General features: G+C 44.8%; 1 pseudogene; it reads left to right on the forward strand.

The window, feature by feature from the left end:
• Positions 1 to 22931: 22931 nt before the first annotated feature.
• LOC129501320 (NHP2-like protein 1) lies at positions 22932 to 25032 on the forward strand (annotated as a pseudogene).
• Positions 25033 to 25678: the final 646 nt, after the last annotated feature.

The following is a 25678-nucleotide window of genomic DNA, read 5'->3' on the forward strand; positions in this document are numbered from 1 at the left end:
TGCTATAAGTTGGGAAATTTTAAGACGTTTAGTGTTCTTAACTTCACCATATACCAGCAAATTAAATCCAGAAAGTTAACAGAGGAAGAAATTAATTCACAATTTATAAAATATTTTTTCCCAAGTCTCAGTTTTCACAGATTCAGAAAATGAGATTCCTATCAGAAGAAGAATTATTACTTTGTCTCTGCCTCAGCTAAGAGGACGCAGGGTTTTCTGAACATCCTGTTTGCCTTTGAAGTTTAATTTTGTAAGTTGAACTCTTTAAAGTGAGTTTTTTCGGGATCCCTGGGTGGCGCAGCGGTTTGGCGCCAGCCTTTGGCCCAGGGCGCGGTCCTGAAGACCCAGGATCGAGTCCCACGTCGGGCTCCCGGTGCATGGAGCCTGCTTCTCCCTCTGCCTGTGTCTCTGCCTCTCTCTCTCTCTGTGTGTGTGTGACTATCATAAATAAATAAAAATTTTAAAAAAAGTGAGTTTTTTCTTATTGCTATAGTAACATGCATTCACCACTCACCAAAAAGAAACTTTAATACAAAGAACAAAATAAAAAGTATATGTAGTTCTGCTCCCCAACAATACCCACTATGAATATGTGTCTGTACTTTTATGGGCTCTACTTATTTCTTATGTATTTACATATATATTTATAAATGCATATATATTCATACACATATACCCACCCCAAGAAACCTGCTAGAAACATATCTTTCCAAGTTAATATATTAAATCTATAGTGTCACTTAAATTATCAATTGCCTTATATTGCACTTTGATTTTTTCTATTAAGGTCTTTATTTTTTAGTTTAAGTGTTCTTCCATATAAAACATATATAATATGTTAACATATATACAGCATATGCATAGCAAAGTACTGCAACTATTTTAATTTATGATTTTTTTACTGTCATATAAATTTTAAATTTTTATTCAGTGAAAGAGTTAAAAAATTTTTCTTTTAGTATACTTTCAGTGTTAAGCTTAGAAACATCTTTTCACCCCAAGATTATTTAAGTATTTCTTTATACTTTTGCTAGTTCTTTCATGGTTTCATAAAATTCTTTAATCCTTTGGTAAATGCTTACATTGAAATGCAAAACCACGCAGTAGGGAAGTGCATCTGTAGGTAAGCCAACAAGCTATGACCTACATTTCACTGTCCTAAAATATTTCCCCAAATGCCCTTCCAAATCCTGAAAGTCTAAAGTTAGAGAATCACCGTATCTTAGTTTTTAATGTAACATTTGCTTAAAACAAGAAAGGGGCTTAGGTTGGTCTCTGTTTCTCCCCCTGCCCTAAGGTGGTCAGTGATATATCCTCAGAGCTTGAGCTCCTTTCTGATCAGCTTCCAAATCAGATGCCATTGGGAATTGAAAGAAAGCAATTTTTCTCCTTGAGTGAGTGCCGAGATTAGAAATCTTCCATGTGGCAGGTGCTTCTCTTTGTGTGACTCCCCGTGAAAGTACTGTTCATTTCCACACTGACCCATGTGACTGATTAAAAAAAGCTCAAATGCCCAAGGGAACCCCTTTGCTCTCAGTAGTGTGATTCCCACCCCACTATGAGGAAGCAAGCGAACACCTGTGTCTTGAAACCAGCGATAGACAGTTGTTTTGTTTTGTTGGTTTTTTTTTTTCTTTGCTTTTTCGGTGGTGGTGGGTTTGTGTTGTTTTGTTTTCCCATCTCCCACTTGGATGCCAGCTTTTAAGTCCAGTGTTGTGGCATCTCTAGGAAGACAGGCTATATTGCTTATGATATAGTAGTGAAAAAAATACATCGTGCACTTGCTCTATAACTGTATGTAATGATGATAGTCAAGATGCTGTACTGTAAAGTGCAGTTGAATTTTTTTTTAAAAAAAAAGCAGAAAAACACCATTTCTGTTCTTCAGTGAAATTGATTTTATTGATCTGCACACAGAAAGTTACGCAATTAAGTCTCTGGAATTAAATTTTCAGGCCATTGACCCTACAAGTGTAAAGTTTTGTTGAGTCAAATTGCTAAATTAAATCTCGTCATGTAGGGATCCCTGGGTGGCGCAGTGGTTTGGCGCCTGCCTTTGGCCCAGGGCGCGATCCTGGAGACCCGGGATCGAATCCCGCGTCGGGCTCCCGGTGCATGGAGCCTGCTTCTCCCTCTGCCTGTGTCTCTGCCTCTCTCTCTCTCTCTGTGACTATCGTAAATAAATAATAAATAAATAAATAAATCTCGTCATGTAAACCACATTAAAGTGAATTAAGAAGGATAGAGAGTATGCAACTCATTTATTTCTCAAACAGTTTGAGGGTCCCATACAGCTGTCAGTACTCAATGTTGTGGATTAGGTCAGCTGATACGATTTTGTTACAGAGAAGCCAATACTTATTACTAAAATATGATTAAGCAGAACAGAGAGCAGTAACCTGAAATCTCAGGAGCATCTATGTGTGTATTTTGTAAAAATTACAAATCCTTGCAAGAGTCTCAATTACCTAACTGGCATGATTCTCAATGCTGTCTTATATGATTCTTTGCATTTTCAGAAACCAGTTCTCGAAAATGGTAAGGAAAGAGTTGAGTATCCAAAATCGTCATATACATCGGGTTGGGATTCAGTTCTTTATCCTGCGTGTACTATGTATGTGTGACATCTTCTAGATTTAATTGTGAAATTATTCTCTTTTTCTCTACTGCAGCCGACTGTCTTGACCCTGGATGTTCCAATCATGGTGTTTGTATCCATGAGGAATGTCACTGCAGTCCCAGGTGGGGTGGCAGCAATTGCGAACTGGTGAAGACCATGTGTCCAGACCAGTGCTCTGGTCATGGAACGTATCTTCAAGAGAGTGGCTCCTGCACCTGTGACCCTAACTGGACTGGCCCAGACTGCTCAAATGGTAAGGTGCATTAGTGCAGTGTGATCGAGTACTTAATATCGTGTAGCTGAAGACTAAGATATCTTAATTTTTAAAAACACACTTATTGAATTTAGTGTAGATTGTATTGAAGTTATGATTTATAGAAATGAGTGTTAAAAGTAATGAAATTCCATTGCCTGATAAGAAGAAACCGGCTTTGTCAATTTGTCATTAACATTTCTCCGTTATTCACATGGTAAAAAAAAAAATACTATTTCATTTGTGTAAAGAACTCCATCTTCTGACCTCTCAAGGCCTGTGTAGAGCTTGAGGATTTAAGCACATTATCTCATAAACAGAGAAGCTCAATTAAAAAATAATTTGACAACATAAGGCTAAACATGATCACGGCAAAGAGTATACATATACAGGTATTATGATGTGCATAATGGACCAACACTGATTTTTAATTATAACAATATTATTGTCATAAAAATGACAGGTAGTAATTTTTTTCAATCAGTCAGTTATTGAGCAACAGCTATGTGCATGCATGGCATGGTGATGAGTCCTGGAGGGGTAAAGAATAATGAATTCTTCTTACCCTCTAGGATAGTGGCTTTCAAATTTTTGACCATAACCCACAGCCTCAAACAGTTTTACACTGTGACCCCACTGTATATAATATACTCTCATAACTGAAACAAATTGGTACACTTGGATGCTTTTCTCCAAGGATGTCCTATTTTTTTGTAAGTGCTGGTTGTATCCCATGAATTAATTCCATGACCACATTAGTGCCACAGTGTGAAAAGGTACTGTTCTAAACTGGATGATTACAGTTTAATTGGGGAGATGAGGACAAATGTACATGAAATACTTGGAAACCAACACATCCCAGTTTATCATTTTATTGAATATTACATGGAATAATATGCTAAATACAGTCAACATTCAGAGGAGTGCTCCTGCCTTGATGCACATTGAAAGTTTTCAAGTGGATTTTTGGTTAACATTTGTCACCTTCAAAAAAAATTGTCACCTTCTTTCAAGATGGTAGTTAGTGTGGGGATGGGAGGAGATATTTTTCAACTAGGGGAACAGTATGAGAAAGTACTTCATAGCATAGACTCTGAGATCAGATGCTTGGGTTCACACCCAACCTCCACTACTTAATATCTGCCGTAAACTTAGGCAGACTACAGTATGCTTTAGTTTACCCATCTGTTAAATGGATTTAACCGAGACATGTTTTACAGAGATACTTTGGCAAGTGCTTGAATTAACGTCTATTAAGTACAAGGCGTAGTCCAGAATCCATTCCAAATAGAGCTGCCACCTCTACTGCTATGACTGTTACTACTACTACGACAACTACCATTAGCAAAGATCCAACTATGAGATTATTGTTCTACACATGGGAGAATAAAGGAAAGGTATTTGGAGGTAAAGGCTGGTTTGAGCCCCATTACGAGGGACACAGCTTAGAAATGACGGTTCAGACAATGGAGAATCCACTTGTCCTGACAATGTGCGCCCACCAGTGTGATGAGAGAAGTATGTGAGAACTGCCCAATTGGTTATGAGCACGACTAGTTAGAATTTGACGGCTGGAAGGCAAGTTTGAGAGCTTTCCCAGAGTGTGAAGTGCTGAGATAATGAATTCATTAGGAGTTTGTAGAAATGAAGAGGATGAATCGGAGGGCCGTTTTAAAGAACTAGATGGAGCCTGCAGAAGAGACAGTACAGAGTTGGTGCAGAGAACTGAACGTCTGCAAGCGGGGTGGGCTGGGACAGTGGTCATGTCTTTGGGAAGGGGTGAGGAATAAGGCAGGATGCAGGGGAGGCGATGGGGAGAGAGGGGGGAAGGCAAAGGGACAGGTCTTGCTGTTAACACTGTTGAGTCAATAAAAACAAAGGCTTGGCTGAAGGGAAGCCCACACTGATTGCCTTCTTCTCTGAAGCCCTGTTTATAACTGAGTGGTTAAGAGCAGGTGATCTGGAGATGAGAGGACTGGGTTTGGGTCTAGTGCTGGCTGCTCCCTACATCTGTAATGTCAAATCAGCTCTTTAAAATGCTTCTCTGCACCTCAGTTTCTCTCCCTGTAACATGTGGATGATAAGAGTAGTACCCTATACAATCGTCAGAAGGTGGAAATGAGTTAATAAGTGACAAGCACTTAGAACAGTACCTGATACATGGCAGGTACTTGGTAAGTGGTACCCGTTAATAGAAGTGGTGATGGTCATAGTCGTGGTGGTCGCTTTCCAAAGGTGATCTCAGCCTTTAGAGCTTGTCATCTTTATTCTTCATTGATTCAGCGGAGCTTCCCCAGGAAAGTACTGCCTAACTACAGTTCCCCTAATTGTGAAATGTATGAAATGCAAATTATCTCATCTGTTAGTATAACCTAATGGCATTAACCTAAGAGAAATCCCACTAAGGTGGTGAATTCACATGGTTATTTTAAGGAGAAAAAAGAGTAGTCATTTTTACAAATCTATCTTTCCTGGCACTTTGAGAAACTTGGGTGGCATGAATTACCAGCAGCAGGACCATTTTCTGTGCCATTCTTCACCGACTACAGACAATCCTGGAAGCTCACACTAAAGATAGTTTTGTTCAGGATAAATTGTGATATTGATGAAAAACTTCTGTTGACACCTCAAGTAGATATCCTAGGTAAAGGGACAAAAGGACAATGATGCACTCTCTTCCCAACATAGTTACTCTCATTCCCCCCCTTTTACTCCTTCCTCCCTCCTCCCTCCCTCCCTACTAATACCTCCCTCCTACTCCCTTGGCTCCCTTCCCTTCTCCCTCATCCTCAACCTCCTACGTTCTCTTCCTTTCTTTTCTTCTGCCTCCCTCATCTTTTGGCCATATATTTTTGGAAGCAGACAGGTTGATGTTCCTTACAGCTTCATAGAAACATGAGTTGAGGGGATCCCTGGGTGGCTCAGCAGTTTGGTGCCTGCCTTCGGCCCAGGGCATGACCCTAGAGTTCCCGGATCGAGTCCCGTGTCGGGCTCCCTGCATGGAGCCTGCTTCTGTCTCTGCCTGTGTCTCTGCCTCTCTATCTGTGTCTCTCATGAATAAATAAAAATTAAAAAAAAAAGAAACATGAGTTGATTCACATAGCTTGGAGGACCAGAAACTGGTTAGAAAATTCATGATCACAAGAGCAATTAACATGTACAGGACAAATGAGAGTGAAAACATAAACTGTGGGTGGGATTATAGAGGACCTTGAATAGCCCCACGAAAGAGTTCTAGGAAATCATCACCCAACATTATCAAGCATAGGTGCGAGACATTATTTAAATAACACATTAGCTTGTTTTGTCCTCCATTCTTAAAAATGTATTTTATAATCACAAGAATCAAAGTAGGCATTTAATTATTTCTGTTGAGATTTTATTTCCCTTTCTGGCTTCTGTACTAAAAAAAATGCACCCCACCAAAAAAATCCAATTAAAGTTTATAGATGTAATTATTTTTATAGTAAAGCTACTTGGTTCAGGTCTCTTATGCCTTCATCAGTAAAATAAGCATAATAATACTAGCTATAAAATAATACTGGTTTGAAATATTGCCATTCTAATTTGTCTCCCACAATTATCAGAGTAGGAAAGAAATAAAGAAACAGCCCTTTTTGTTTCATATAATGTTATTTAATACATCACCTGAATCATTTTATAAAGGATCCTTTGTATTGATACTGTAGCTCAAAAGATAATTCAGTCCTGGGGCATCTGGCTGGCTCAGTCAGGGTAGCATGCAACTCTTGATCTCAGGGTTCTGAGTTCAAGCCCCCTGATGGATGTAAAGATTACTTTTAAATATTTAAAAATACAATAAAATTTAAAAAGATGATTCAGTCGTCTTCATAAAATGATACTGCCATGAATGACAGAAAAGAAAAAAAGGCATAGATGTTAATTAAAAGATTAAACTGACTGCCAAAATCACCTATCATTATTTTACATATTTAGATTGATTTTCTACATGCTAATATAATTATTTTGCCAGCTGAAAATCTAATTTTACCTGTATACGAAATGACTGCTTAGACATAGTGAGTGAAGATCTTAATCCTATTCATCTTTCTACCCCCAATGCAAAGTAGAAAACCATATATTAAATCTCAATATGTAGAGTTGTATAATTAATACAGTACTTTTTTTTGGGGGGGGGGGAAGAGACTAACCACAGGAAACCAGGACTTTATTAAACTTTGACATTAGCTACAGAAAGAAAGAAAACTTACTTAGAATTATTAGTAAGGAGATCAAATATGCATATATTCATCCTCTGAAAATATCCTGGTTCTCGTGCCTGAAATGTATCTGCATGTTGCACAGCTGTCCTTGGAAGTTTACAAAAACATTGTTGGTAACTTACATCTGTGGTTGAAGAAACTTTCAGCATTATTGGGAATTTCTAACTAAATCCTAAAGCAAAACACTCTACAAAGCTACTTCTTTTGTTGTTGTAGAAATGACCTACAAATATCTAAATTCAACAAGAGTAGACTCTATACATGCAGAAACATTTGGTTAAGCTGCTAAAAGAGAAGAAATGAATTCTTTCCATCAGAAAGTTTATAGGTTTGAAAGCAACAGAGCTTTCCTCTATCTTCATCAGCAGTCTGTCCATTAATTAGCCCTTCAATTCCACTTCAGTTAAATTAACTCTAATTAATAAGTTCATTACAAAGATTGATGCACCTTGCTCAAAGCTAGTGTGCTAAACACTGGTAAACACCTGCACCCTAATGAAAATTGATTGGATTGAATAACCTCAGAAAGAAACCTCTCTCTACTGGAGCTGAGTTGATGTTCTATTCATCTGAAGTTAATTACCATATTAGATCTCTTATTCAAAAATTTAATTCAAATGATATGGAAAATGTAACATGAAAAAACATATACCACTCTCTTCCAGTTACCAGGGGACCCTAAGCAAACCTTATGGCTCCTGGGGCTGCCCCTCACTTCGCCACCTGAGCACCGTTAAGCCTGGTGTGTCCCCCACGCTAGCCGACTATGAATGTTCTGAATTTGTGCTCTGTTGCTTATGGTCCTGTGCATAGACCTGTAAGCTGGCTCTCTGACCCTGTGGGATCTGAGCTGTGTCTCCAGAGATCAACTGACTGATTGATTTTTAAAAGATTTTCTTTTTCTGTTATCTCTACACCTAACATGGGGCTTGAAGTCACTACCCCAAGATCAAGAGTCACTTGTTCTTACCAACCACACTGAGCCGGCCAGGCTCCCTTTGATGGAATGATACCTATTAATTGAAGCAGACATATAGCTGAGTCAGGGCAGAAAGTGAGCCCAAACTCTGAGGTTTGATGGAGTAATTTGGAACTTGATAAATGTTAAAGAAAGCATAGTTTCCCTGAGAGCCCAGGAAGCCGGGCCCAACACGTTAAAAGTTGACAATTTCCTTTACCAGTAGTCATTTTACTGACGATTGGTTTGAAATGATATTCAATAACAAACATCATTCCAGGATTGGGATATAGCAGAAGGTTCTGGTATTTGGAGGTAGCTAAAGCTCCCGAGTAATGGACACAATGTTTCAGAGGATGCAGAGATAGGCAAGCAAGCAAAGAGATATAAAACATGGCACTGGGGTGCCTGACGGCCTTGTTCGGTGGATCTTGATGTCAGGATTGTGAGTTTGAACTCCATGCTGGGCATAGAGATTACATAAAAATAAAATATTTAAAAACTAATAAGTCGATGAAGATTTAAAAATTGACATCGAAGGTAAGTACTTGCGTCAGGAAAATACTCGAACCAAACTATGTCTAACCTACCACCTATTCTTATTTGCTCCCGCTTTCACTACTTTGCCCAGATGACGATTTCCATTACTGGGGGTCCTGCCCGAGTGGGAGTGGGCTTCTATCATTGTAAGACCTGTGTTTCCTCTCATTATCAAGGAGAGAAGAGCTGTGAAGGCAAGAGGTAGGTGGATCAGCATAAACCTGGGCAATAATTATCCCTGAAACCGGTAGGCAAAGCTCTGCCTCCTTGAAAGACCCGGTGTCCTAAAAAAGCCTGTATGGTCATTGGCTCGGATGCAGGGTGGAGGCTGAAGTAGAATTATGAAGAACAAAATAGGGGGAGAACCACAAATAGAGAGAAGGACAGATGTCACTATGTGTCGTCTTCGAAGGGATTTGGTGCCCTTTGCTAAGAGGGAGCCCACCCTCTGTAAGATGTTTCCTACGCTAGCCGACTTTGCATGCTCATTGTCAGAACCCAGCAGGCACATCTCCATGCCCACAACACCTCTGTGCAGTCATGATTTGTAGGATCTTCAGTCTGTTCTCCCGAGTGATCCGAGCATCATGGATGTAACCATTCTGCTGCTGTTTGACGACATCGAGGGGGACTCCAAATTTGTTCGTTTTGGGGTGTGTTTGTCTCTCTCTGTGCAGGTGTGATCCTTGGGCTGTGTCATCCGAACACCTAACTGGCTTGAAACCACAATATTTATCACTGCAGATGCTGGCGTTGGGTGGCTAGTTGGGCTCTCCTGGTCATCCCTGGGCTTGTTCGTGCAGTGACTCTGCTGGAGGGTCAGCTGAGTTTGAAGGCCCACCTGGGCCACACTCCCATGTCTGACAGTGGGTCCCAGCTGAGTGCCAGCTGCCATTCCTTCCTCGATGCCTCTCAAGCTGGAGCCACACGTCGGGAACCCCCTGTCGTGCGGGGAGCTCCTGAGGTGGAAGCTGCCCGATGGAGGGAGCCCTGGGGCTGACTGTGTGTGGGAGTCGGGGTGGGGAGGGGGCAGGGGTCCTCCGGTCCCCTTGCTGCCAGGCTCCCGGGCTGAGCCCTACTCTCCCCCAGCCCCTACTTGCTAGGATGTGGAGGCTCCTTCCACACACTGGTAGGGGAGATGCGGCAGCACAAGCTGTGCCAGCTGATCCTGCCCGGGGAGGGGGCCCGGGTGCATGAGCTGCAAGTGTGTGCTGTCCTGAAGTCCCTTCCTGGGCCACGCTGACAGCTTTGCTGGCCCTATGTGCCCCAGGAGAACAAGCTCAGGGCGAGGAAGAATGGAAGTGCTCCCAGAGCCCGGCTAGTCCAGGCTCCCTGGACAGAGAGAGCCCAGACCTCCCAGGGCGCTTTGCACAGACCTTCCTGAACTGAGGCCACAGGCCCCTGGCTGTCACTCTCTCCCAGCCCCAACGTGGCCTGCAGGGCACAGGCTGAGTTGCAGTAAGTCTGTAATGGTCCTGCCCCCGGCATCTGGTCGACCTTGGAAGGCACGTTGGCAGGTCAGCTTCTTGTGCCTCATGGCACCTGGGTAGGGGCTGGTCAGGGGTTTGGGCAGTGCCCCCTCCTCCTTTCTGGGGGTCTGTCCCTGCCACCTGCACAGAGCTCTGGGAGATGCAGAAATGGGATGACAGTGTATTTAACACAACCACATTTTTTTTGAACCTTCAACAACAAATGTGCTCAGAGCAGAGGGTGCCCGCCTTCTCCTGGGAAGGGAGACCTTCCTGTCCTTTAGGGGAAAGCCAAAATCACATGGGGGTGCATGTGCTAGAGTCCCCCAGGTTGGAGCCTGGGCAGACTCCGTGTGGGACGCATGTCCTGAGGTTGGGAACTGAGAGGCAATTCTGAGGACAGCAGGCATGACCTGGACCTGCAGCTTAGGGGTTCCTGTGCTGGGCCCCAGCAAGTCAGATGGACCCTGGTCTCTGGCCCACTGGTGCCAGGTGACTGACTGCTGGAGACACAGCATGTGGAGGAGCCCGCCTCCTACTGTGGGTGAGGGTGTGGTCCAGCGGCCTGCCTCTGCTGCCCCTGCCTGGGGTGTCCTTTTTTTCCCCAGCGCTGTCCCAGGAGAGTGACCTGAATCTGTGGGGCACACCAAGGACCCAGAAGGACACATCCTGCTCTTAGAGGGTCACTGAACATTGGGGCAGAATCCGGAGCAGGTCAGGGCCATGGGGGGCTCAATCTCATCAGTCTTCATTCTGGCCTTGGGGGGCTCATATTGACCCTGCCTCCCCCGAGCCCTGGGAGAGGCCATCTCAGGTCCTTCTTGGTCAGGGACTCTTCTCCTGTTGGGGGGGCGCCCTCCCAGAAGGACAGTGAGACGTGGCAGGGCATGGTGTCAGCTGGCCAGAGCCTCAGGGCCCCCACCCTCACCAACAAGCTCTGCTCCAGAGGCCCACAAGCATCGAGCTTCCCTGTGGATGCGGAGGTCAGGGGTTTTCTTGGGTTTTCAGATCTGGGACTCGATCCTGGGACTCTAGGATCAGGCCCTGAGCCAAAGGCAGTGACTCAACCGCTGCGCTACCCAGGAGTCCCTCGTCGCTAAATTTAAAAAGTAATTTCAACTAGTACATTTTTTTCGTGTAATTTAAACTTTTATTTTTTAATGATAAGTTTATTTGTTATTGGTGTTCAATTTGCCAACATACTGAATAACACCCAGTGCTCATCCCGTCAAGTGCCCCCCTCAGTGCCCGCCACCCAGTCACCCCCACCCCCCGCCCTCCTCCCCTTCCACCACCCCTAGTTCGTTTCCCAGAGTTAGGAGTCTTCCATGTTCTGTCTCCCTTTCTGATATTTCCTACCCATTTCTTCTCCCTTCCCCTCTATGCCCTTTCACTATTATTTATATTCCCCAGATGAATGAGACCATATAATGTTTGTCCTTCTCCAATTGACTTACTTCACTCAGCATAATACCCTCTGGTTCCATCCATGTCGAAGCAAATGGTGGGTATTTGTCGTTTCTAATGGCTGAGGAATATTCCATTGTATACATAAACCACATCTTCTTTATCCATTCATCTTTCGATGGGCACCGAGGCTCCTTCCACACTTTGGCTATTGTGGACATTGCTGCTATAAACATCGGGGTGCAGGTGTCCCGGCATTTCATTGCATCTGAATCTTTGGGGTAAATCCCAACAGTGCAATTGCTGGGTCGTAGGGCAGGTCTATTTTTAACTCTTTGAGGAACCTCCACACAGTTTTCCAGAGTGGCTGCACCAGTTCACATTCCCACCAACAGTGTAAAGGGTTCCCTTTTCTCCGCATCCTCTCCAACATTTGTGGTTTCCTGACTTGTTAATTTTCCCCATTCTCACTGGTGTGCGGTGGGATCTCATTGTGGTTTTGATTTGTATTTCCCTGATGGCAAGTGATGCAGAGCATTTTCTCAAGTGCTTGTTGGCCATGTCTATGTCTTCCTCTGTGAGATTTCTGTTCATGTCTTTTGCCCATTTCATGATTGGATTGTTTGTTTCTTTGGTGTTGAGTTGAATAAGTTGTTTATAGATCTTGGAAACTAGCCCTTTATCTGATACGTCATTTGCAAATATCTTCTCCCATTCTGTAGGTTGTCTTTGAGTTCTGTTGACTGTATCCTTTGCTGTGCAAAAGCGTCTTATCTTGATGAAGTCCCAATAGTTCATTTTTGCTTTTGTTTCTTTTGCTTTCGTGGATGTATCTTGCAAGAAGTTACTGTGGCCGAGTTCAAAAAGGGTGTTTCCTGTGTTCTTCTCTAGGATTTTGATGGAATCTTGTCTCACATTTAGATCTTTCATCCATTTTGAGTGTATATTTGTGTATGGTGAAAGAGAGTGGTCTAGTTTCATTCTTCTGCATGTGGATGTCCAATTTTCCCAGCACCATTTATTGAAGAGACTGTCTTTCTTCCAGTAAATACTCTTTCCTCCTTTATCGAATATTCATTGACCATAAAGCTGAGGGTCCACTTCTGGGTTCTCTATTCTGTTCCATTGATCTATGTGTCTGTTTTTGTGCCAATACCACACTGTCTTGATGACCACACCTTTGTAGTACAACCTGAAATCTGGCATTGTGATGACCCCAGATATGGTTTTCTTTTTTAAAATTCCCTTGGCTTTCGGGGTCTTTTCTGATTCCACACAAATCTTAAAATAAATTGTTCTGACTCTCTGAAGAAAGTCCATGGTATTTTGATAGGGATTGCATTAAACGTGTAAATTGCCCTGGGTAACATTGACATTTTCACAATATTAATTCTGCCAATCCATGGGCATGGAATATTTTTCCATCTCTTTGTGTCTTCCTCAATTTCTTTCAGAAGTGTTCTATAGTTTTTAGGGTATAGATCCTTTACCTCTTTGGTTAGGTTTATTCCTAGGTATCTTATGCTTTTGGGTGCAATTGTAAATGGGATTGACTCCTTAATTTCTCTTTCTTGAGTCTCATTGTTAGTGTATAGAAATGCCACTGACTTCTGGGTATTGATTTTGAATCCTGCCACGGTGTGAAATTGCTGCATGAGTTCTAGCGATCTTGGGGTGGAGGGTTTTGGATTTTCTATGTAGAGTATCATGTCATCGGTGAATAGGGAGAGTTTGACTTCTTCTTTGCCAATTCAAATGCCTTTAATGTCTTTTTGTTGTCTCATTCCTGAGCCTAGGACTTCCAGTACTATGTTGAATAGCAGTGGTGAGAGTGGTCATCCCTGTTTTGTTCCTGATCTTAGGGGAAAGGCTCCCAGTGCTTCCCCATTGAGAATGATATTTGCTGTGGGCTTTTCGTAGATGTCTTTTAAGATGTTGAGGAACGTTCCCTCTATCCCTAAACTCTGAAGCATTTTGAACAGGAATGGATGCTGTGTTTTGTCAAATGCTTTCTCTTCATCAAATGAGAGGATCATATGGTTCTTGGTTTTTGTCTTGCTGATATGATGAACCACATTGATTGTTTTACGAGTGTTGAACCAGCCTTGTGTCCTGGGGATAAATCCTACTTTGTCATGGTGAATAATTTTCTTAATGTATTGTTGGATCCTATTGGCTAGTATCTTGTTGAGAATTTTTGCATCCATGTTCATCAGGGATATTGGTCTGTAATTCTACTTTTTGGTGGGGTCTTTGTCTGGTTTTGGAGTTAAGGTGATGCTGGCCTCATAGAATGAATTTGGAAGCACTCCATCTCTTTCTATCTTTCTAAAAAGCTTTAGTTGAATAGGTTTGGGTTCTTCTTTAAACGTTTGATAGAATTCCCCTGGGAAGCCATCTGGCCCTGGACTTTTGTGTCTTGGGTGGTTTTTGATGACTGCTTCAATTTCCTCCCTGGTATTGGCCTGTTCAGGTTTTCTATTTCTTCCTGTTCCAGTGTAGGTGTTTTGTGGCTTTCCAGAAATATGTCCATTTCTTCTAGATTGCCTAATTTATGGCCTATAGGTGTTCATAATATGTTTTTATTTTTTATTTTTCATAATATGTTTTTAAAATCGTTTGTATTTCCTTGGTATTGGTAGTGATCTCTTCTTTCTCATTCATGATTTTATTAATCTGAGTCTTCTCTCTTTTCTTTTTCATCAGGCTGGCTAAAGGTTTATCTATCTTATTAATTGTTTCAAAGAACCAACTCCTGGTTTTGTTGATCTATTCCCCAGTTCTTCTGGTCTCGATTTTGTTGAGTTCTGCTCGAATCTTTACTAACTCTCTTCTTCTGCTGGGTGTAGGATCTATTTGCTGTTTTTTCTCTAGCTCCTTTAGGTGTAAGGTTAACTTTTGTATTTGAGTTCTTTCCAGTTTTTGAATGGATGCTTGTACTGGGATGTATTTCCCCCTCAGGACTGCTTTTGCTGCATTCCAAAGAGTTTGAACGTTTGTATCTTCATTCTCATTAGTTTCCATGAATCTTTTTAATTCTCTCTTAATTTCCTGGTTGACCCTTTCATCTTTGAGCAGGATGGTCCTTAACCTCCACGTCTTTGAAGTCCTTCTAAACTTCTTGCTGTGATTTAGTTCTGATTTCAAGGCATTATGGCCTGAGAATCTGCAGGGGATGATCCCAATCTTTTGGTATTGGTTCATTCCCGATTTATGATCCAGTATGTGGTCTCTTCTGGAGAAAGTTCCATGTGCACTTGAGAAGAATGTGCATTCGGTTGAGTTTGGACGTAAAGTTTTGTAGATATCTGTGAAATCCATCTGGTCCAGTGTATCATTTAAAGTTCTTGTTTCTTTGGAGATGTTGTGTTTAGAATACCTATCAAGTGTAGAAAGCGCTAGATTGAAGTCACCAAGTATAAGTGTATTATTATCTAAGTATGTCTTAACTTTGGTTATTAATTGATATATTTGGCAGCTCCCACATTTGGGGCATGTATATTGAGGATTGTTAAGTCCTCTTGTTGGATAGATCCTTTAAGTGTGATATAGTGTCCCTCTTCATCTCTCACTACAGTCTTTGGGGTAAATTTTAGTTCATCTGAGACTAGGATGGCTACCCCTGCTTTCTTTTGAGGACCATTTGAATGATAAATTGTTCTCCAACGTTTTATTTTCAGGCTGTAGGTGTTCTTCTGTCTAATATTAGTTGCTTGTAAACAGCAAATAGATGGGTCCTGCTTTTTTATCCTGAAGTCTGAAACCCTGCGCCTTTTGATGGGGTCATTAAGCCTGTTCACGTTCAGAGTTACTATTGAAAGATGTGAGTTTAGTGTCATCATGATATCTATTCAGCCCCTGTTTTTGTGGATTGTACCACTGGACTTCTTCTTAAAAGGGAGTTTTAAGAGTCCCCCTTAAAATTTCTTGCAGAGCTGGTTTGGAGGTCACATATTCTTTTAGTTCCTGCCTGTCTTGGAAGCTCTTTATCTCTCCTTCCATTCTGAATGAGAGCCTTGATGGATTAAGTATTCTTGGTTGCATGTTTTTCTCATTTAGGACCCTGAATATATCCTGCCAGCCCTTTCTGGCCTGCCAGGTCTCTGTGGAGAGGTCTGCTGTTACCCTAATACTCCTCCCCATAAAAGTCGGGGATTTCTTGTCTCTTGCTGCTTTAAGGATCTTCTCTTTATCTTTGGAATTTGCAAGCTTAACTATTAAATGTAGAGGTGTTGAATGGTTTTTATTGATTTTAGGCGGGGATCTCTCTATTTCCTGGATCTGAATGCCTGTTTCCCTTCCCAGATTAGGAAAGTTTTCAGCTATGATTTGTTCAAATACATATTCTGGCTCTCTGTCCCTTTTGGCGCCCTCGGGAACTCCAATTAAACGTAGGTTTTTCTTCCTCAGGCTGTCATTCATTTCCCTTAATCTAACCTCATAGTCTTTTAATTGTTTGTCTCTTTCTTCCTCAGTTTCCCTCTTTGCCATCAACTTGTCTTCTATGTCACTCACTCGTTCTTACACCTCGTTAACCCTCGTCGTTAGGACTTCTAGTTTGGGTTGCATCTCATTCAATTACTTTTTAATTTCTGCGTGATTACATCTAAATTCTGCAGTCATGACGTCTCTTGAATCCTTTATGCTTTTTTTTTCTAGAGCCACCAGTAGCTTTATAATAGTGCTTCTGAACTGGCTTTCTGACATTGAAGTGTAATCCAAATTTTGTAACTCTGTGGAGAGATTACTGTTTCTGATTCTTTCTTTTGAGGTGAGGTTTTCCTTCTAGTCATTTTGCTCAGTGCAGAGTGGCCAAAAACAAGTTGTTTTGGGAAAAGGAAAAAGGAGGAGAGAAAGAAGAGAGAAAAATGAAAAAGAAAAAAGCAAGAAAAAAGAAAAAAAGAGAAGAAAAAGAGAAAGAAAAAAGGGGCAGGGGAAGCAAACAGAACTCAAAAAGCAAAAAGAAAAAAAAAAGAAAACACGTGGGAATATCTTCTGATTCTGTAGACTTTAAGTCCCTTGACTTTCCCTGGAACTTGTCCGTCTAGCTGGTCTTCTCGGTGAAGGGCCTGTAGTGCTGATTTTCAGGTGTTAGCACTTGGGGGAGCTGCTCTGCCCCCTGCCTGGTGCAGGCCTTAGTGGGGGTTTTTTACCCCGTGAGGCCCCAGGAGGAACAACGACAGTGGTGGTGGCTAGCTCTGGAGCCCTGGATTCAGCTCCCGCAATAACTATGGCACTCTCAGTCTGCAGGGGCCTGGATGCTCCGGGGGCGGGGCTGCTGATCTGCTCAGCTTGGGGCAGGAGCGTCCTTGCTGTCCTGGGCCCTCCTGGCCTCTTCCTGTCCCGGGGGGATGTCGGATCCTGGGCTGTGTCCCCGGCGCCCTGTGCTCCCGAACCTGCGCTGTTGGATTCTCGCTCCCGGCCACGCAGCCCCCTCTCCGCGCAGCCGCCCCCGGAGCCCCTCCGAGCTGTTCCCCGGGCCGCGCAGTCCCCTCCACGTGGAGCCTCTTCCTCTGCCGGAACCGCCTCTGAGCTGCTCCCGGGGCCGGGCAGTCCCCTCTCTACGGCGCCGCCACCCGAGCCCCTCCGAGCTGCTCCTGGGTCAAGCCGCGTGCGCGCTGTAGCCCTTTAGGGAGCTCGGCGCACTCTCCCCGGGGCGCAGGTGTCTGTTAGTGTCCCAGGGAGCCTGAGGGCATCCCCGCCCTCCTGGGGTCTTGCTTTAACTCACTGTGAGCCCCTTTCTGTCCAGGAAGATTGGTGCAGCTCCTGCTTCTCCGGGATGGAGCTTTCCTGACCTGGGGGCACTCGCCCTGGCCTTAGCCCGGCTCCTCGCGTGGCGCCTCCCCCTTGGATTCCTTTTGTTTCTTTTTTTCTTCCCCCCCCTCCCCCCGTCTTCCTACCTTGATAGAAGCACGAACTCTTCTCACTGTAGCATTCCAGCTGTTCTCTCTTTAAATCTCAGGCCGAATTCATAGATTTTCAGGATGATTTGAAGGTTATCTAGGTAATTTGGTGGGGACAGGTGACTTGGGGACCCTGCTCTTCCGCCATCTTGCTCCTCCCTCCAATATCCTAAGAGTTCTTTAAGATGATACCATATCTGCATGTAGTAAGGTAGTGCCATCTAGTCTGGGTGCTGAAATTCCTAGATTTACATATCTTCCACCTCCTAATTTACAGTGAAAGAACCAGTATGGGGTTGCCCAGGTGACTCAGCGGTTTAGCGCCCTCTTCAGCCCATGGTGTAATCTTGGAGACCCAGGATCGACTCTCGCGCGTTGGGCTCCATGCATGGAGTCTGCTTCTCCCTCTGCCTGTGTCTCTGCCTCTCTCTCTCTCGCTCTTTGACTCTCATAAATAAAAAAATAAAATCTTAAAAAAGAACCAATATGTACCGTAGGGAATGGAATGAATAGCCATCCTTGCTAGTGTCTATTTGCACCAAGAGAACTCAAAAGTTTCTGAAAGTTTTGCCTATTTTAATGAGCGAATGAAAATAATTTCCCCTCCTTAAATAAATAATATCATGAATAATGAATTATTTAGCAAAAGTGTAATTTCCTTTGAATGTCTATATTTCTTTTTGCGATGTTTGGGAGCAAATATGTGGATCCTTTTTACTTTTTTTTCTTGTTCTCTGGACAAAACCAATGATCATCCACTTATTATATATGAGAAGAATTACAGGAACACCTGGGTAGTTCAATAGCTCAGTGGTTGATCCTCTGCCTTTGGAGATTACCGTGTCGCACATCAGAGTCCCTACAGGGACCCAGCCTCTTCTTTTGCCTATGTTTTTTAAAAATTTTATTTTATTTTATTTTATTTATGATAGTCACAGAGAGAGAGAGAGAGAGAGGCAGAGACACAGGCAGAGGGAGAAGCAGGCTCCATGCACTGGGAGCCCGACGTGGGATTCGATCCCGGGATCTCCAGGATCGCGCCCTGGGCCAAAGGCAGGCGCCAAACCGCTGCGCCACCCAGGGATCCCGAGCGTCTGCCTTCGACTCGGCTCCGGGCGTCATCACGGCGTTTTGGGGATCCAGCACCGCACCGGGCTCCCTGCGTGGAGCCTGCTTCTCCCTCTGCCTGCGTCCCGGCCTCTCTCTGTGTGTGTCTCCCGTGAATAAATACAGTTTATTTATTCATTTATTTTTTAAAGATTTTATTTATTTATTCATGAGAGAGAGAGAGAGGGAGGGAGGGAGGGAGGGAGGGAGGAAGGGAGGGAGAGAGAGAGAGAGAGAGAGAGAGAGAGAGAGAGAGAGGCAGAGATCGGTGCCCGATCAATACAGATTAAGAAATTAAACTTAAGAGTAAAAAAATGGAGGGCAGCCCCAGTGGCGCAGCGGTTTGGCACCGCCTGCAGCCTGGGGTGTGATCCTGGAGACCTGGGATCCAGTCCCACATCGGGCTCCCTGCATGGAGCCTGCTTCTCCCTCTGTCTCTCTCTCTCTCCCTCTGTCTCTCTCTCTCTCTCTCTGTCTCTCTCTCTCTCTCTCAATAAAAAAAATCCTTAAAAATAATAAATAAATAAATAAATAAATAAATAAATAAATAAATAAATAAAATTTAAAAAATTTTAAAAAAGAGAGTAAAAAAATGGAATGGAAAGATAACTTGGCGAGGAGGATGTGTGAACGTATGTAATGCCGCTGAGCAACTCTAGGCTTAAAAAGGGTTACAAGGTTCCACCGTAGGTGACGCCTGTCTTTTGGACCACAACCGAAAACAAGACCCCCTGTCCCTGGCTCAGAGTAAGGGAGTTCCTGGGTCAGGCTGGAGGGGGTTCCTGTGGTCCGCAGAGTGCAGAACCCCGGTTCAGTCATCTGGACTCTTTTCTTCCTGTCCGCGGAGACAGGCGTGGTCGCAGACGGCACACGCCCTGTAAAGGGAAGGTCAGAAGGAAGAACTTCAGCATTTCTTTTGCTCTTCTTTTCTGTTCTTCCGGTTGTTGTGGTTCCGGTGTCATTGAGCCTCAGCATTTCCAAGCACCTTGTAGGGGCAACCTGGGAGACTCGCTGGGGTTAAGCAGCCGACTCTCGGTTTCGTCCGCCAGGAGGTGGCACTCTTGACTCGCCCAGTGAGGCCGTGGCGACCTCTGGAAGGAAGGTGTCAGGCTCAGGGTTTCCGAGGGGCTCGGCTGGCTCCCGAGAAGTGGATCTGAGTGTCTCCAGGCTGTCTGATCCTATCTGAGTCTTAGGATGCGATTCCAGGGGCCCCTGGCCCGCTCGGTCAGTAGAGAGCACGACTCTTGACCTCCAGGTCGTGAGTGCGAGCCCTACGTTGGGAGTAGAGGTCACTTTGACAATTGGACCCCGGGGATCCCGGGGGGGGGCGAGGGGGGGGGAAGAAGGGAGGGGAGAGGAGGGAGGAGGGGAGGGAGGAGGGGAGGGCGGCGTGGGGACCGGGGGAGGTCAAAAGAAAGAAAAACAGACGCCATTCTACTCAGGGAAGGCCTTGGTGATACAGCGGATCCTTCCAACGGTGTCTGGTTACAATGAGAACGGATTCCCACCGACCTTCTGAAGAGGATTTAACAATAGCCAAAAAAAGTGAAGATGACTCACTGAGAGTTTCTGAACTCTGTTCAGGGTTTCGTGGAACTCATTCAGTTCCACGTTGTTCCTTTCTGTTCGGTTTCCATGCAGCTTTTTCATTAGTTCTGGCAACTCCTACTGTATGTAGTTGGACAATCTCAGGGTGACCAGACACCGGGATTCGTCCAGAGTCCTTTCCGCGAATCTTCTGAAAGGCGGACCGTATTGTTGCAAGACCTTCTGAACAACACCTGCACGTGATGGGGAGGTCACCCACGGAGGGACGTGCCTAAAGACTCGATGAGAATTCATTATAATGCAGTCGAGAGGAAAATCCGACCAGTTTCTGTCACACACACACACACACTCACACACACACACACACGCACGCACGCACAGCAGAGCATTTAAACAGTTCGAATGTGGAGTGATGGCACTCTACCAGGACACGTTACAAGTTTAGGAATTTCATTTCATGTTTGGAACACCGGCACCATTCACTCACGCAATATAATCTAAGAGGGCTTATGATTCTTTGTCTGACAGTGCTTCTCATGTGCCTTCCCATAACAAGTAAACGACCTATAGTAGTCAAGAGACTCTATTTAGGGTTTGGCATTCTGGGATCCGCTGAGAATCCACGAACGGATGAAGGAACCAGTAGACAGACAGCCAGGCAGCCAACCAGCCAACCAAAAACATCTCAGAAGTTTTCAAGGCACATGCCTACAAAGGATCACGGATCATAACAAAACGGAAATCTTCAGTGTCTCTTTCACCAAGGTGGCCCCTAGGAGATTCTACAGGTGCTTTTAGAGTTGTCCCCAAAATGAAGCTCCTTTAGCGTGGAGAAGTTTTCACTCTTACGTAGGGGAAGACCGGATAAAAACGAATCCAAAAAATAAAATAAATAAGTAAATAACAAAAAAAGTTAAACAACAACAACAACCAAAAAAAAAAAAAAAGGAATCTAAAAACCTTGCTGTTCTGGGCAGGTAAAGGGAGAAACACACACACACAGAAACACACACACACACACACACACACACACACCCAAAAAACAAACCAAAAAAAACCCAACCAAACCAAACCAAGCCAACCAACCAAACAAAAAAGCACATTGTCTTTGTCTTTTCTTCTCTGTTCACACTCTTATCAAGAGTAGACTACCAATGCAAGAGAATCTCGTCATTTTAGCAGAGAGAAGAGCCAAATCTCAGTTGTACACCAGTGTACTAGTAAAACCCACTTTTCCCAATCTCAGTCCCTCCTGACCACGCCTACAATTACTTTTCAAAGAGTCTGCTTCTGGGACACCTTGGGTGGCTCAGCGGTGGAAGATCTGCCTTTGGCTGAGGGCCTGATCCCAGGGGTCCTGGGATCCAGACCCGCCTCGGGCTCCCCACGTGGAGCCTACTTCTTCCCCTGCCTGTGTCTCTGCCTGTCTCTCTCTCTCTCTCTCTGTCTGTCTCTCTTTCTTTCTCTGTCTCTGTCTCGCTTTCTCTGCCTCTCTGTCTCTGTCTCTCTTTATCTCTCTGTCTCTCATTGTCTGTCTCTCTCTGTCTCTCTGTGTGTCTGTCTCTCTGTCTCTGTCTCTCTTTATCTCTCTGCCTCTCTTTTCTCTGTCTCTTTCTGTGTCTCTCTCCCCTTCTCTCTGTCTCTGTCTCTCTTTCTCTCTCTCTGTCTCTCTCTTTCTCTATCTCTCTGTCTCTGCCTCTCTGTCTCTCTCTGTCTCTTTTTCTGTCTCTGCCTCTCTCTGTCTCTGTGTCTGTCTCTCTGTCTATGTCTCTCTATCTCTCTGCCTCTCTTTTCTCTGTCTGTCTCTCTTTGTCTCTCTCCCCTTCTCTGTCTCTCTCTCTGTCTTTCTCTCTGTCTCTCTCTATCCCTCTGTCTCTCTCTCTGTCTCTCTTTGTCTCTGTCTCTCTTTGTCTCTCTCTCTCTGTCTCTCTCTCTTTGTCTGTCTCTGTCTCTCTCTCTCTGTCTCTCTCTCTCTCTTCTCTCTCTCCCATGAATACATAAATAAAATCCAAAAAACAGAAAACAAAAAACAAATCTCAAAAATCTCCTTCAGAAATCCCTTCTATAATTTCTTTTTCCGTTCCGTCAGTCTTAAGTGTTCTTTCTCTAAATAGCCAGGCTTTGGGACGCCCGTGTGCCTCAGCGTTTGAGCGTCTGGCTTCGGCTCAGGGCGTGATCCCAGACTCTTGGGACCCGAGTCCCATATCAGGGTCCTCGCATGGAGCCTGCTTCCCTTGTGTCTGCCTGTCCCTGTGTCTCTCATGAATAAGTAAATAAAATCTTTTAAAAAAAAGCCAGAGTCATTTCAGGACAGATTCATTTTCTTTAACCACCACCACCACCCGCATTTTCATGCCTTGTATCTATTCTACGTGTCTCCTACTATCTCACACACAGAGGTTGTTTTCCTTATCGTTAACCAGTAGTCTCGATTCTATGTGGCAGATTTTTTAAAATTGTACTTATTTTACACTTTTGAGAGAGAGAGAGAGAGAGAGAGAACTTTGTGAAGGGGGAAGGGAGGGAGGGAGAGAGAGACAGAGACAGAGACATAGGCAGAAGCAGGCTCCCCACAAGGAGCCAGATGTGGAAATGGGTCCGGACTCGGACACCCCCCCTCGCCCCAGAATTGGGCCCTGACCCAAAGGCCGATGCTCAACCCCTCAACTGCTAAGCCACCCAGGCGGCAGACTGTTAACTCCTAGAAACCTCAGTCTCTGGTGAAAAGTCAGTAGGAACCACGGGCACATTGTCTATCGTACCAGAAATCATTAGATTGTCAAATGTATGAATACATGTAATAGTTTTTAGAAACACGTGTGTGTGCATATGTGTGTGTGTGTGTGTATTGTTGGGCTGGCTTAGAGACAGGGGCACCCAAAATGGCAGACATCTCAAACTGGGTCAAAATGGCTGATCTTCCCGTCAAAGCAGCCCTGACCACCACATCATCTCCAGTAAGCCGAAGCCTAGATGGGAAACCGAAACTTTCCATCCAGGACTTTCCAGCCAGGGACCGCTCCCGCCCCCTCCCCATCTTCTGATACTATCCCCCCTACCCCCAGCCAATCACCTAAGGACACAGTGTTCCCTTGTCTAATTTGGCAAGGGACCCACCCGGATCCAGAGCTGGAACCAAGAAGGCTTAAAACCCCCCACAGTCCCCAACCCCGCGCGACTTCCCTGACTCTGGCCACCTCTCCGAGTCATGGAACCTCGCCCAGGAGCGCTCCCCATTAAAGCACTCTCGAACCTACTGCCTGGCTCTGCTGGTTTTTTGTTATTTCTCCGCTGTTCATTTTGTAAAAACCTAACATGTAGGACACAATTTTTTTAAGATTGTGTGTGTGTGTGTGTGTGTGTGTGAGAGAGAGAGAGAGAGAGTGGCAAAGACACAGAGGGAGAAGCAGGCTCCAATGCAGGGAGCCTGACGTGGGACTCGATCCCGGGACTCCAGGATCACGCCCTGGGCTGAAGGTGGCACTAAAATGCTGAGCCACACGGGCTGCCCTGTATGATACAATTGTTAAGGAAGCACGAAACAGGGGATCCCTGGGTGGCTCAGTGGTTTAGCACCTGCCTTCGGCCCAGGGCGTGATCCTGGAGTCCCGGGATCAAGTCCTGCGTAGGGGGGTTCCTGCAGGGAGCCCGCTTCTCCCTCTGCCTGTGTCTCTGCCTGTGTGTGTGTGTGTGTGTGTGTGTGTGTGATGAATTGCGAACTAAAATTAAAAAAAAGAGGAAGGAAAAGAGAAACAAACAAACAAACCTGAAACACATTTACTAACACACCCAGGTATCTGCAGGTTTCCTGAATCAGATAACAGAGAAACACAAAAACTGAGGTGGAGGGAGGGGGGAAGGAAGAAAAGGGCAAGGGGTGGGGGAGGAAAACACAACACCACAAAACAAAAAAACCACCTTGGGTGTCTTATTGACTCACACTTTAGTATTTTACCTTCTGTTGGAAAGACAGACGCCAGGTATCCAATGAACTGAACCCAATTTATCAATTAAGCTAGTTACACCTTCAAAGTTCCAGGACACCAAAGATTTGGGAAGCTATTGTAAAAGTTTAACCTATAGACCTTTTTTCATTTTTTTCTTTTTCTTTTTTTTTTTAACCTGCTTGCTCGTAACAAGGAAAAGTACACGAGACAGACAAAATCGATCGTTTGAAGTAGTTTCCATGGACAAATCCTCAGAGGCACAACTTAACTAATCCGTTGAGTTCACAGCAAAGTTGAGTACGCCCGTCCCTCGGGACCTGGACCCTCCGGCATCCAGGTCGGTCCTGGTGGAACAAGGGGATAAGTAGTTCTTTTCTTTTCTGTGCCTGTGGGTCTAACAAGACACCACACGTGTCTTGTTTCTTTGTAATGAGGTGGCGGGAGGTCTATCTCGATCATCACCATTCCAGGCCCACAAACTGTGACGGGAGCACAGCACATCACACCGCCCACCCCAACGGCGGCGGGGGTGGGGGTGGGTGGGGACAAAGCTGGTTTTCCATATGAAGTGTGACGGTGATAGATAGCTCCCTGGACACGTCTTTTTACAGGAAACCCACAGGGACCCCGGATATGCAGAGATCACTGAAGCTGATGTAAATCCGAAGGCCTACCCCCTGGCAGATGCCCACCTCACCAAGAAACTCCTGGACGCTGTTCAGCAGTCCTGTAACTACAAGCAGCTTTGGAAAGGAGCTCACGAAGCCACCAAAACCCTCCACAGAGGCATCTCTGAGTTCATCCTGATGGCTGGCTGCAGACGCCGAGCCCCTGGAGATCATCCCGCACCTTCCGCTGCCTGCCGCGTGAAGAGAAGAACGTGTCCTACGAGTTCCTGCACTCCAAGCAGGCCCTCAGGTGGGCCTGCGGGGTGTCCGGGCCTGTCCTCGCCTGCTCCGTCACCATCCAAGAAGGCTCGCAGCCGAAGCCGCAGATCCAGTCCATTCAGCAGTCTATCAAAAGGCTCTTCGTGTAAACTGCTGGCCTCTGTCCCACTCCTCACTGAGTCCAGCCCTCCCCCCTGGGGTTGTGTCTATCGTCTGCGTTTGCATGTAGTTTCTCCAGCAGCCTTTTCTCATTCTATTCCAGTACTGAATCCGGGTTTCGCATTTTTGTATTTTCGTCTCACAGATCATTCTCTGTATATTAATCCCCCACCCCACCCTCCGTCTCAGGCGCGTGTCCTAGTGTCATTTGCAAATACGCTCCTGCCGTCTGCTTCGGTAATGTGACGTCGTTCCCCTTACCCCCAAATCCCAACCATGCCCCTGAGGGTGGCAGGGCAGCAGCCTAACAAAAAAATGTGCTGCAGAATTCCAGAGGCTACCCGGGTGAGTCAGACAGGCGGCAGCTGACATAAGGAGTTGAGAAGTGGCTAGGAAAAAAAAAAGAAAGAAAGAAAGAAGAAAAGAGGGTCCACTGATGATGCCAGAATGAAGTCTGAGCAAGTCACGGAGATGAGACCGAAAGCTACAGCAGAGACCTCGGAATCAAGGAAACATCCTCTCTGGTGAATGGAGTCGTCTTTAACGGACACTCGGTTCCAGGTCTGAGAGCCTTTACACCTGTTTCCTGCCAGAATCAGATCAGATGTATGTATCCTTTATCACATCAGAAGGACA

This window comes from Nyctereutes procyonoides, unplaced genomic scaffold (assembly GCF_905146905.1).
Source record: "Nyctereutes procyonoides isolate TBG_1078 unplaced genomic scaffold, NYPRO_anot_genome, whole genome shotgun sequence".
In the NCBI taxonomy this organism is placed as follows: domain Eukaryota; kingdom Metazoa; phylum Chordata; class Mammalia; order Carnivora; family Canidae; genus Nyctereutes; species Nyctereutes procyonoides.